General features: G+C 47.1%; 1 non-coding gene across 2 annotated transcripts; it reads left to right on the top strand.

Moving 5' to 3' along the window:
- Window positions 1–7,256: 7,256 nt before the first annotated feature.
- LOC115937457 (uncharacterized) lies at window positions 7,257–10,896 on the top strand. Of its 2 annotated transcripts, XR_014145108.1 has the most exons (4): window positions 7,257–7,348; window positions 9,696–9,800; window positions 10,215–10,283; window positions 10,758–10,896. It is a non-coding gene; the product is annotated as an uncharacterized LOC115937457 (transcript). The 2 variants fall into 2 exon arrangements; XR_014145107.1 differs by lacking the exon at window positions 7,257–7,348 and having other exon boundaries at window positions 9,668–9,800.
- Window positions 10,897–13,911: the final 3,015 nt, after the last annotated feature.

The raw sequence follows: 13,911 nt of genomic DNA, 5'->3' as shown, positions 1-13,911 counted from the left end.
GGCAGAGGGAGAAGCAGGCTCCCCGCTGAGCAAGGAGCCTGATACGGGCCTCGATCCCAGGACTCTGGGATCATGACCTGAGCCAAAGGCAGACGCTTAAATGACTGAGCCACCCAGGTGTCCCGTTGAGTGAGACTTTTTCCACAGCCGTGGAATTGGCACTAGGGTGCACAGCTGGAAACCACAGGCCACTAATACCCTACATTCCATGGAGAACTTCTGACACCTGGAGCATTTCACCACCTTGGGACTTATCAAGAGTTGGAAAAGCCACCCAACCCCAATCAGCCCCAGGACTAGCATTCCCTGCCCTGCGGATAGGAGAAAAATGGAATCATCAGGGTCCCTGGCTCTGTGGGGAATGCAGTGCTCCTACCAAAGAGCTTTTTCTTGAATGTCCCCATGAAAGAAGGGAGGGAGATGCCCCCACCATCCTTCAAGTCAAGTAAGGGGCTGTGGGAATCACTCATAGACAGCAGGTTCTAGTTAAGAGGAGACTGGTATCACCCTTTATGGATGGATGCTCGCTCTAGACTGACCTGGAGCTTCCCAGACTGGATCACAGTAGGACAGCTTTGGGGAGAGCTTGTGTCCCCAGGTAGCAAGAATATATTAGTTAGGGAAGGCTACACTACTATAAACAATAACCCAAAGTATAGTGGCTCAAACACAGTAGAAGTTTGTATCTTTCTCATGTATCAGATTTGAGGGAATGGGGCAGTAGTCAGTCTTCTCCATGTAATTATTTAGGATTCAGCCTGGCAATTGTTCTGCCATCTTCCAGTACCTGTCATCTTCAATACCTGTCATCTTCATCACGATTGCAACTGCAGAAGAGTGGAAGGAGCATGCAACAGATTGCTTGGAGGTTTGTCTGGGCTACACCAGCAAGTGATATACATCGTTGGCAAGAACTCGGTCTCACAGCCACACTTAACTGCAAAGGTTGGGAAATGTCCAGTAGGAAGATGATCAGAATGAATGTTGGTGTCCCTGTGGCAATTTCTACCACAGGGCAGAGTGAACAACGAAATGTGCCTGCTTGTCATCTGAAACTTGTAGAGGCAGGAAGTTTTCCATGGTAGGCCATAGAAGAGATGCAAGAAGACACTCCCACCTCAGTCTCCCGAAGCCTTTGGAGGGCAAGGAAGAGAACTTGAAATTTCCCTTTGCTCTCATGAATGCATTTAGAAGAGTGGTCAAGGGCCAAGAGTCTGCCCAGGGGGGTTCCAGGCCAGAAGAAAGGAGGCAGCACCTGGTGAGAGCAATGTGCTATGGGCCACGGGCAGGGCCCAAGGGAACTGCCATTTGTTGAGGGGTTCCTCAGCAATGGCAAGAGCCAGGGTGAAGCTGAGCACCCTCCACCTGGAGACCATTATACCTTGCATCAGTGGAAGTCCTCAGAGGAGCAGATGAATGGAGACCAAGCCAGAAAATGAGGACTTCGCCCTCTATTAACAGTGACCAGTTTCCTCAGAAGATCTCTGCCTGCCCTGTCCCACCTCCCTGAGATTCAAAACTGGACCCCTTCCCCTTTCATGTCTCTCCAGTTAAGTGTCTGCTGGGGTGGAAAAAAGGAGGTAAAGTTTTAAACTGGAAGGACTCTTAATAACCGAAAGACACTAAAAAATGTGGAATCTGCTCAATATGTCACTAAAAAATGGGAAAGGGAGATTTGACATATTTGGAAGCACTCTTTGCAGAAAAAGAAAACTTCACCAAATCCTGGCTGGTCAATTAACTGTTGTTTCCAAAGATAAAATTAGCCCACAAGGAGCAGAATCTGCCATCATGGAAACAGTCATGAAGTGAACACTTAGCTCTGAAGGGGTCTTCTGTCAGGTCTACTAAAAATTCAGCTCTGATTCTCAAAAAGTTCAGGAAAACACGAGAAAGAGACACAAAGATTGATGAAGCAAGCATGATTAAATGTTAACATTTGGGGACTCCAGTCCCCAGTGGACCTAGGAAGAGTATGTGAAGACTCTGTACTATTTTTGCAAATTCCCTGTAAGTCTGAAGTTATTTCAAAATAAGAAGTAAAAATACAACATTAAAAAAAGAAGAAGAAAAAGAAATAAATAAAATCAGGAGATTTCGCATGAAAATCCAGATCTCCAGTTTCCCTTGAAGAGGTTGAATGTCTGGCAACGATCAGCTCCAGGGAGGGGCAGCTGACCATTTTAGAAAGCACAGGCACACCCCAGTTTGTTCCAGCTCTACCACTTCCTCCTGATTCCCTAGCCCTAAGGTAGAGGGACACACCATTTATCATTGCACTGTTGTCTGCCTTACATCTGGCCTGCCTGGCTCATTTATGTTACCTGCCTGACTCCTGTAGTCATTGAAATTTGCGACCCTTAACCCTGGCCTTTCACTTCAATCCCTATCTGGTCATTGCCAAGGGAAGTAGCTGGATCACATGGGAGCCATGGGAATTCTTTTTGCTTAGACCATAGGCAACAGGGCTGGCTCTTTGTTCTTTATGGACTTATTCTGTGGCTCCCTGGAGCTCACCACTTCACCTGTGAAACCAGGAACAGGGGAAAAAAAAAAAAAGAGTCCTTCACATTAAGGTCTGGAAAAAGCTTCCTGAAGTTGCACACGACATGTATTTTTTTCCCTCTAGGCCCTACCTGATGCTCACTAAACCTTCCAAAATCAAAATGTTGAAGGATATTGTAATGGTTCATTTTATGTGTCAACTTGACTGGGCCACAGTGCTCAGATATATGGTCAAACATTATTCCAGATGTTTCTGTGAGGAGGGTTTGGATGAGATTAATATTTAAATCAGTGGACCTTGAGTTAAGCAGATTGCCCTTCAGAATATGGGTGGGCCTCATGTAATCAGTTGAAGCCTGGCTACAACAAAAGGCTGACCTTCCCTGAGCAAGAGGGAATTCTGCCAGCAGACAGCCTTCAGACATGAACTACAGATGTTGGACTTGCCAGCCTCCATAATCATATTAGCCAATTCCTTAAAATAATAAATAAATACATATACACACACAATTAGCTCTGTTTTCCCTAGAGAGCCCTGATTAACACAGGTACTGATTAGTTAAGACTAGAGAAACTTAATGTTATGGAGGCCTAATGTTTAATATAAAATAGATTTTAATATTCAAGCATGGACTTGTGGTTGATAGCACAGATTCTGGAGACAAAAAGCCCATGTTTGAAACCAGCCATGCCCCATACCAGCTGTGTGATCATGGGCCATTCCCTTACCCTGCCTTTGCCTTAGTTTCATCATCTGTAAAGTGAGAGCATTAATAGTATCTATCTCATTGGTTGGTTCTGAGGATTAAATGAGATTAAAATTTATAAAGCTCTGAGAACAGTGCTTGCTTGGCACATATTACATGCCGTATGTTTGTTAAATAAGTAGAATCAGAAAGAGTCTTTAAAAAAAGTCCACTCTATTGCTTTGTCTTCATACCTCCCCCATTGGTAAGATGAATGATCAGGGGCATCAGTGGAGTATGGCAGTTTGGGCAAGCACATAAGAGCTTGGCAGAGAAGACCAGCCACGTGAACCACAGCAGTCAGGGTAACATACACCTCGTAAGTACAGCTTATGTCTGTGTCTTAAATATGTGAGCTATCTACCTCAAGAGGCTGTGTCACTTCCTCCTTTGGAGTGTCTGCCAACCCTCTAACCCCAGGACGGGGTTTAACACCCAGGAGGAGGGGAACAAGGAAAAGACATTCAGCATGGGTCAGACAGGGTGGGGTGTATCAGTCAGGGTCCCGGCGGAAAACAGATGGCACACTCAGAAAGGCCTTTTTAAGAGACTTTTTAATGAAAAAAAAAAAATTTACAGAGGTGCAAGTAAGTACTCATGACAGCAGAAAGGCATTACCATTCCTAGCAGTGAAGCAGCAGGGTGAGGAAATGGCATTCCCTGACACCAGTTAGGAGATGGAGCTGTGGAACCAGTTCCACCAGGCAGAAGCAACTGTCATGGAAGAACACAGCCATTGCTACTCCATGTTGCACTAATTCTCTATGGCTTCATACAAATTATTCCAAAACCTAACAGCTTCAAATAACATCACTTCTTACCTCACAATTGCTGTGGACCAGGAGTCTAACTGTAGCTTAGCTGGTCCTCTGCTCAGAGTCTCTGACAAGGCATGATGAAGATATCATCAAGACTGCAGTCACCTCAAGACTCAACTACAGAAGGATCCACTTCCAGACTCAATCACATGATTGTTGGTAAGATTTAGTTTCTCATAGACTGTTGGACTGAGGGCCTTTGTTTCTCCCCAGCTGCAGGCTATGCTTCCCACGTGGGCCTCTCCACAGAGCAGCTCATGCCATGGCAGCTCACTTCATCAGGGTGAAAAAGCTGAGAAGACCCAGAGGGAGAGAGAGAGAGTGTGTGTGTGTGTGTGTGTGTGCGCGCGTGTATAAGCAAGACAGAGGTCATGGTCTTTTATAACCTAATCTCAGAAATGACATCCTATAACTTTTGCCATTTTCTATTTGTCAGAAGCAAATCACTAGGTCCAGTCCATGCTTGGCAGAGAGTGTTACACAAGGGAATGAATACCAGGAGGTGAGGATCTTTGGGAACCATCTTAGAAGTCTACCTACCAAGGCACCTACCTGCTACACTTGCGAAAGCAGGGAGAGAACAGAAGGAACAAATGCCTCGACCTCTCTCTCTTCCCATTCTGACCTCCCACTGGTGTCTCCCATTGGCCAAACTCAAGTAGACACTAGAGGACAAGAGAGCCCAGTTGATGTACCCAACAAAGGTCATCCTTCCAGCCCAGTGCAGAGATGGGCAGAGAATAAATCTGAGGCAGGGAGGGGAGCAAAGAACGATGAATAGAGAATAACCAGAACATGAGAAAAGACACATGGGCAACTGACAGGGTCATCATGGCGGTCAGATACCCTAGGAGACGAGACATCACGGAAGACAGCTCTTCACCTAGATACATGAGGTGTATCTCTTTTCTTTAATATCTGTATCCAATTCTTTTCCAGGCCCTATAATTTGGGGTAATATTTCACCTGGGCCCTGTTACAAACTCAGTCATTAAAGCATCTGCCTTCTGCTCAGGTCGTGATCCTGGAGTCCAGGGATCGAGTCCCACATTGGGCTCCCTGCTCAGTGGGGAGCCTGCTTCTCCCTCTGCCTCTGCCTGCCACTCCCCCTACCTGTGCTCACTCTCTGTCGAATAAATAAGTTAAAAAAAATGTTTTTCTGTAACAAATGTCTCACTCCCATTTATGTCAATACCTGCCTCTTTAATTCATGAGGCCAAGGGGAGGATTAGGAGAAGAAAAGGGCTGAGCAGTGACATTTGGAAAGACCCTGCTCTGTGACAGCTCTAGTGTTGATGCCAAAGTTCTAATTTCCTCTTAGAAAACTTGTGTAAATATCATGGTTTGCTCCTGCTGGATTTTTTGATGTGCTCATGGAGACTGTTTGGGATCTAGAGCCAGAGCCTCTCCTACTATGGTGTATACACGGACACACACACACATGCACACACAACCCAGGGCACTGATGTAGTCAAAACTCTCTCCTGACCTTCAAGATCTCCCCACCAAGTTAAGGCCACCACCACCTTCAAGGCTCCCAGGCCTGGACCCTTAGGCGGGCAGTCAATGCCAAGTCCTATTCCTCCATTAATTCAATGCATCCCTCTTCTTCACCTACTGGCCACCATTAGATGCCATATAAATCTTAAATATCAAATCACACAGGGAGGTAGTGGGCGAGCAGTTAATTTAACCCTGTTCCCACTCACCATGTCTGGAGCAGATCAGCTTCCTGAATGTGACGGTCATCTTACCTGGAGGTTAAGGATGGGTGAAATGTGGGTTAAGGATAGCCCAAAAGGACCCACTCCTCATGCTTGTAATGTCCCACCTGATCAGTTTTCTCTTCCTTTATCTAATGAGGAGACTAATGCTCTGAACCCAGGCAGCCAAGCACCGTCATGTTATAAACTTCCTGATACCCCCTTTCCACACCAATCTCCAGAGTAGCCTTGAGGCAGAAAAGCCTGGAGAACAACCTGGGGCCTGGTGAAAGCCAACACCAAGCAAATGGAGAATCACAAACTGGTATCCAGGACCCTATTCTCTTCTCACCAGCCCCCCAAATGGCTCCTGTTTCTCCATGATTCCATTCTATTTAGCATTTAACACCAGCCTGAGCCAAACCTACCCAGAAAGATGAGCCCTCTGCAAACTACAAGTATCCCACACATCTGCATAGAAATTTATTGGCTAGAAAATGCTTTGCCGTGTATTATCTTAATCTCCATCACTGTCCTCTACATAGGAGCCATAACTCCTAGATGACAAAGGAAAACCCGAAAGTCTTTCAGTATATAACAGTGTACTGCCCTATGTATATGACAAACCCAGAACTCAAGGTCTGGGCCTCTTGAATCCCAGCTCAAGGAAGGAAGAAATCCCAAGTCAAAGAGAACTATCTGCTTTTCTTGATTGTTGACACCATGGATCAGCTCCCCTATTTGAAGGGAGAACCAAGTTCCAACTTCAGTGAACTACCATGGTCCTGTAATCAGAAGATCCTCTCAGAAATGTGGGCTCCCATCGGTTGGACCTGAAGATAGACATTGACAGGGGCCCATGTGGCGTTTGGGGAGTTCCTCCTAGGGGATAGATAATAACTTCAAGAGCAGGAGACAACTCGAGAGAAGTCATTCATGCCTCCAAAGCCATCCCCTCAAGAGGAGAAAGGAGCCATGAACTCAGTCCCCAAATGTTCTGAGTGTGGCCTCCCAGGGAAGGAAACTCACTTAGTGTGGGGAAACCTTCAAGCCTCTGCACTAAGTCCTGTGCAGATCAAGGCAAGGGGTAGACAACATGATCTTCCAAACCCCCAACCTCCTCCTGGGGTGATGCCAGTCCTACCAATACCCTCAACAGACACATTCCAGGATCTCCCCAAACAAAACTTGTTCTGCCTCTGGTCCCTGAGATCCCAGAGATTGAAACCATAGAGCGAGTGGGATGAAGAAGAAAAGAGGGAGGAAAGGGATGGCTGGAAGTCAGTCAGGAAAGGACCTCCCAGCAAGGATGCCAGGCATCAGCCAGCCCCAGCTAGCCCTTGTTGACTTAGCGAGTGACAGTTTCGGGAAGAAGAGGAGGAGGACACGGAAGTCACACACCCCCAAACTTGATTCCCATTGGCCCCTGGAATCCTTAAAAGGGCCCAGCAGTATCAGCACTGGTATTCCCGGACCCTCTGAGGTTTCTGTGGTTATACTTACTTCTCATCCCACAGCATGAGATTCTCGGCTCTCCTCTTCCTGGCAGCTCTGGCTGGAGCCTTGGTCTATGCCAGTGAGTATGGCCCTCCCCCTGCACCCCACCCAAACCCTGACAGTCCCAGGCTTATCTCCACTCTTCATTCCTCTCTTTCTCTCCCAGTGCTGTCCTGGTTCCTCCTGCCTCTGCAAGTAACTCCTCCCCCCAGTTCTCCACACGTAGCCTCTTTACCCCATTGGTCGGGGAGCAGGAATCCCCTGGCCGTGCCTGGTCTCCCGGCTCATCCCCTCACACACCATCCTTTACCCACTATGCTCTAACCACATTGGCCTTCTTGCAGGGCTTCTGGGCCACCGAATATAGCTGGGCAGGTTGTCCCCAGCACAAGGGTGCCAGGCAGGGAGTAGTGGAGGCTAAAATTTAGCCCACACTCCACTTGCTAAGTGGAATGGCCTGCCAGTGGCCTTGTCTCTCAGGATGCCTCTTCCTGAAAAGAGCCAAAAAGGCACTATTCAGGCCAGGACAGCCCTGCTGCTCCGCGAACACTGGGACCTTCCTTCTTGCTCTTCCCTCTGCCTGGAACTCTTTTCCTCTCCCTGTCCCCTTCCCCCAGCCAACCCTGAATGTCACCTGTCCAACGCTTTCTCATCTGTCAAATCTCAGTTTAGATATCAATTCTTCAAAAAAGAACATGGAGGAAAAATTAGACCCCTTATCACACCACGCTGGACTTGCCCTTCCAGCACCATCACACCATGACTTGAGAATTATGTACTGGAATGGACGCTGGGTCAGGGCGGGGTCTTTCCACTTCCTCATCACTGAATCCCTTTCACTTAGCAGAGAGCTAAACATCGTGTTGAAAGAATAAAGAGAATGAGGGCTGGGATCCAATCCCAGAAATCATTCAGGCATGGCCCATGGCCCGTGCACTGTCCCCTTCTGCCACAGAAGAGCCTGAGCCCCTCCAACCACAGCTGGTTCCCCAGCGGGGATCTCAGGACACCCTCACAGGCCAGGGGTAATGTCGGGGAGGGCAGTTCTCAGAGAATGTTACACTTCTCCCAGGAGAATCTGCTTCAAATAGCTGTAGGAGGGGTTAAACACCAGACAGACGGCCCTGGTGGATCTACCAATGAGGCAGAAGGGCACATTTAACCAATAGGGAAATGGGTCTCCCTGTGTCCACAAATGCCCCTGAGAGCTGAGGCTAAGGAGTGGGAGGTAGGAGGGCTCACAGGGGTCAGGTTCAGTCCTCACTGTCGCCTCTTTCTTCCGCTGCAGAAAGTGCCTCCTCTGATCCCACCCCGGGGGCTGCGGCCAGTGAGTCCTTCCCTCCCTCCTGTCCCTGCCTTCAAGGGGAGAGGCTGACAGCAGGGGATGGGGGTAGAGACTGGGAGAGGAAGGAGGGGGCGGGATTGTGTCCTGCTCTTGGTGATAATGGATTGGGGTGGGACAAGCCTAAGGATGAAATGGAACAACCCAGGCAGGCAAAATCAATAGCAAGAATGGGAAAGTTGTGAATAAAAGGGAGAAAAAGATGAGGTTAAATGATAAGGGAAATTTCCCATGTGGTATTAATACCTTCACCTGCACACTCCCGACTCCTTAGCAAGGTGCCCACTATTCAGCCTCAGACATCATTTCTAACCCTGTTTTCCATGCTTCTCCTTCATGTACCGCCCACATCAGCTAAATTGAACTGGTTTGCATTCCCCACACCTGTCCCATACATTCCTCGCCCTGAGTCCTGGCTGACTGACTTCCTACCTGCAACGAAGCTCCTTTAGAATATCCCTCCTGCCAAAATCCTGCCCTTCAAGACCCAGCTTCTCTCTGACATGCTCTCTGATTCCACCTAAATATCCTAGCCCAAATCTCTCCCCAACCCTACCCATTAGAAGTGCCCAACCCTGCCCACCTTCCAAGAGGCACTGTCTTAGTCCATCTGGGCTGTACAACAAATCACCATAGACTGGATAGCTTAAACAACAGAAATTTATTTCTCACAGTTCTGGAGGCTGGAGGTCCAAGATCAAGGTGCCAGCATGCTTGAGTTCTAGTAAGGACCCTCTTCCTGGTGACAGACTGCTAACTTTTCATTATATCCTCACATGGCAGAAAGAGCCATGGAGTCTCTTTTATAAGGGCACTAACCCCATTCATGAGCGCTCCACCCTCATGACCTCATCACCTCCCAGGCCCCACACCCTAGGACCATCATATCGAGGGGTTAGGATTTCAATATATGAATTTGGAGGGGGAGAACATTCAGTCCATAACAGGCACTTGTGTGTAGAAATCTTATCACTTCTGGGTCCTGGCACCCAGCACATATTAGGTAACCCAGGGCCCTGCCACTCGTTCCAAAAATAAAAAACACTTTGACTTTGCTAAAATCAACCAATTGGTGCGTTTGTAGCTGAACCTGAAGGGACTACATCTGCTGCAAAACCTGCTTCACCCCAAGAGCCAGCCCAGGAGCCACATGGTGCCACCCCAAGTCCAGAAGAGCTAAACCCACTGAGTAAGTCTCTGTCTCTATGCCAGATAACAACCCAGAGAAGTCTCTGGTGGCAGGCCTCCATGACGCTTCCACCCACAGAGACGAGCCCGGGGAGAAACACATATTCATTCACCTGAGCACAAAGGCACAAACGGGGGTGCACACCGCACCCACACACGGAGCTTCTGCCACGGAGGATTTTGCTGCCTGCGTGGTTTCTTTCCTGACCCTCCTATAAGAGGACCTTCCTATAAGAAAGAAGCTGGGCCCCTCAGCAAAACTTCTTCACTTGAGGAATTTGTATCGGGACAATGTCTGGTGAGGGGTGGGAGGGGGAGGTGGGAGTTTTCTTGAAAGTGATGTGACTTTTCTGCTACTGTGATTGTTCTGCTCCAAAATTAGAATCCCTGACAAACAAAAGTCTCTTGGTCACAGGACATGGCTTAGAAAGAGCAAAAAAAGCAATGCATAAAAGACTTCAGTTTAGAGGACGTCTTTATGAGGGTGAGTGCATCCCAAGGCAAAGCCTTGTGGGAACAGGAATACTCACCATCCATCATCCAGGGGCAGGAGGTGGGCAGGAACACCTGACTCCACCCCACACAGGACACCTGCAACCACCACAGCCCCTCCCCTCCCCTTGAACCTTTCCTCCTTCAAATGTCTCCATTTGTGCCTTTAAATGTCTCCCAATTTCTCATCCACACTCAAACCACATGGTTGCCTGATACTAGATTGCCCCTGCGGTCTAAGCCCCAGCCTTCTCACTGCAGAGCCTGCCCAGGTGGGGAAGGGGCATGTCCCTCAGCCTTTGGTGAATCTATGAATCTAACCTCCCTCCATCCCTCCAACTTCTGTGCAAGGCCCTCCAGGGGTTGGGCGAGGTTGGAAAGCAGAAGACAGAGTTGAGGGGGATGGACAGGGTGGGGCTGGTGCCTGGAGCCTATGAACCTCATTCTCACCTCTGCTTCCCTCTAGATGTAGCTGAATGGGACAAAAATCTGAAAAACTTGGCTGCAAAACTCAATGTAGTTGCAGTCTGAGAAGCTGAAAAGAATGGGGTCCCTGGACTCAAAGCCTTAAACATGCTTGCAGCCCAGCATGATTAAACTGAAGCATCCAACTCGCTGTGTGTCTGTGTTCTGTGGGGTGGGTCCTGGAGGAGATGGAGAGCAAAGCCCTACCTAGAAAGCCAAGAGGCCCTGGGTGTCCTGACCCGGGCCCTCGGCCAGTCACAGCCTGCCCTGAGGATACAGCCTCTAACAAGCCCTTTTATTCACACTGAGCCACCGCCCCACGTGCTGGGCCTCCTTCTACTGCAAATGCCACTCCGGTTCTGGCCTAATCCTTCACATACAGTGCCTAGTGACATTTTAGCGTTTCCAAAAATTAAATCAACCTCCAAAGAACCAGGATTTGTCATCCCAAAAATAGTCAAGGCCTGAGTCATTCTATTAAAGCCATTTTCTGGTGCCCTTAATAAAAATTCATCCCTCCTGCCTTCCATTCACACTTCCTACACTGGGCCAAAGGGAATGGCAGTGGTTAATTAGATCAGATCAGTAAAATAATGAGCCACTGCAATGATAGCTGGCACTTGACTAGAATCAGATCGAGGGAGGATGCTGACACAGTGTGTCCCATAGTGACAGCTCATGGGCAGAGCTGACAACGTACTTCTCTAAGGGACATGATATACTCAGAAGAGCAAAATCAAGAACACCTTGTTTGTAACCAGATCTGCCATATGTATACTTTCTGCTCCACAAAAGGAAAACATAATTGAAGACAGCGATCCTTAAAAAGAGAAGAAAACTGGAATCTGGCTGGTGGGAGGGGGAAACCAGGAGCTGTTTAGTGGGTATAGAGTTTCAGTTTTGCAAGATGAACAAGTTCTGGACATTGGTTGCACAACTACCAGTGAAAATACTTCAAACCAGTGAACTGTAGAGCGAAAGTGGTTTCTATGGTAAATTCTATGTTGTGGGTATTTTACCACAGTTAAAAATTAAAATTAAAAGTAGAAAACTTTAATCTATAGGTTGAAAGGAAAAAGTGATTCAGAAAGATCAACGCTGGGGCGCCTGGGTGGCTCAGTCGGTTAAGCAGCTGCCTTCAGCTCAGGTCATAATCTCCGGGTCCTGGGACTGAGCCCTAAATTGGGCTCCCTGCTCAGCTGGGAGCCTGCTTCTCCCACTCCCTCTGCCCTCACCCCCTGCTCCTGCTCGTTCACATTCTCTCTCTCTTCTCTCAAATAAATAAATAAAATTAAGTTAAATTAAAAAAGACCAATGCTGAGAACTGGCCTAATAAAATTCCTTATCTTCGAAGACAAAGAAAGGGTCATTGGGCATTCAGGCAAAACTATCAACACATTTACTGAGGGGAAAAAACTATTCAGGTTGCCTCCAGACTACACCACCAAAAGACAGTGAAGAAATCTCTAAAGTCCTCTGGGAGAAGAAAAGTGAGACCCAAATACTTTGTACTAAATCAAACTGTTTTACCAGGCTAAAGGCAACAGACAAACATTTCCAGCATGCCAAATTCAGGGAATTGCATTCCTATGAATCCATTTCAAAAACACTATTAGACATAAACTCTAGCCAGCCAAGAGATAAACAGAGAAAATGAGGTAAAAGGATTAGCTGTGAGTGCTAAATCCATTTCAGTGCAAGAAAAAAAGCTAAAGTTGTTGCAGGAATTATGATTACAGGGCAGAAGGTAAGTGTTAAGAACTATGAGTATGTAACCAAAGATCAGCGTGGGGATGAGGGGGTAGAAAAGCAAACAGGAGTTAATATAAATAAGCTGATGTGAGCAACTTTTGTAGTTAGAGTATCAAAAACTATTTTTAACCTGCTAAAGCAAGTAACAAAAGTATAAAGGAAATTACTAGAGGAAGTAATCAGTCCATAATCCATGAAAATCAGATGGTCAAGAGAAAGGGAGAAAGTAGAAATACACTATTTTAATTATTGCTAGTAGGGGGAATCAACTCTACATAATACAGAATTGAGTACATCATTTGAAGTTATGGTTATAAAGATAATCAATAGGACCATAACCAAACTATGAATCTTTTATGTTATCAGAAGTACTTCACATAAAAGAGAAAAAAGAAACACAGATCACATAGCAAAATACGAATGATAAAATATTGTAAGATGGAAGGACAGCATGAAGAAGATAAAACTAGGACCAAACACACCTATCATATGAATAAATTAAAAAAGCACAAATTCATGCATTAAAAGCAAAAGATTCTCGGATTGGACCACAAAGCAAAACTAAACTGTAAACAATGAATTAAAAGATAAATCAATAACAAAGTAACTGCTTCATTTTGTCTTCCTCTCAGCCTGCCCCCATTGCTGACTTCCTCCCTGAATAATTCAGTAGGAGCACCAGTAGGCAGAGCCCAGCAGGGTAGGTATCCACCCCGGCAGGGCAGGGCAAGGCAGGGCAGGGCAGGGGGATTTCTGGGAAGCCTGAGCACGGTGTTGGAAGTGTAGAGAGATGAGGAGGGTGTCTGACGCCCAGGGGCAGCAGGGGCAAGAGGGAAAATAGCGGCCTGGCGTGGGGTATCAGAGCCCAAGCAGCATGGGGAGGGGCCTCTACCCATTGCAGGGTGAGTGGGCCTGAACTGTCTGGTGCCAGACTGAAATGGGACGTAACGATAAGAACTCATGGTTTTCAGGGGCTCCTGGGTGGCTCAGTCGGCCGAGCATCGGACTCTTAGTTTTGGCCCAGGTTATGATCTCCTGGGTCATGAGATGGAGCCCCGCAGCGGGTTCTGTGCCGAGTGGGGAGTCAGTTTGGGATTCTCTCCCTCTACCCCACTCATGTGTGCACGTGTGCACTCTCTCCCTCTCTCTCAAATAAATCTTTTAATAAAAAAGAACTCACAGTTTTCAGTATATATAAATAGATGTAGAAATACATCTAGATGTAAACGTTGCATGTGTTACTTATTTGTACAAATGCACATACATACACACATACACGTGTACGTATGTACATACATACCTACGTATATTCCCAGCTGTGACCATGGAAGGACCTGGAAGCAACGACATCTCAAGAACCATGAGCACACCTAGAGCCCATATCCCTGTATCTAAATACCAGT

The sequence above is a fragment of the Leptonychotes weddellii genome, chromosome 5, assembly GCF_054177405.1.
Source record: "Leptonychotes weddellii isolate Sample4059 chromosome 5, ASM5417740v2, whole genome shotgun sequence".
Lineage (NCBI taxonomy): Eukaryota > Metazoa > Chordata > Mammalia > Carnivora > Phocidae > Leptonychotes > Leptonychotes weddellii.
The sequence above is the reverse complement of the archived record's forward strand: the minus strand, read 5'-3'. Positions and strand labels throughout refer to the sequence as shown.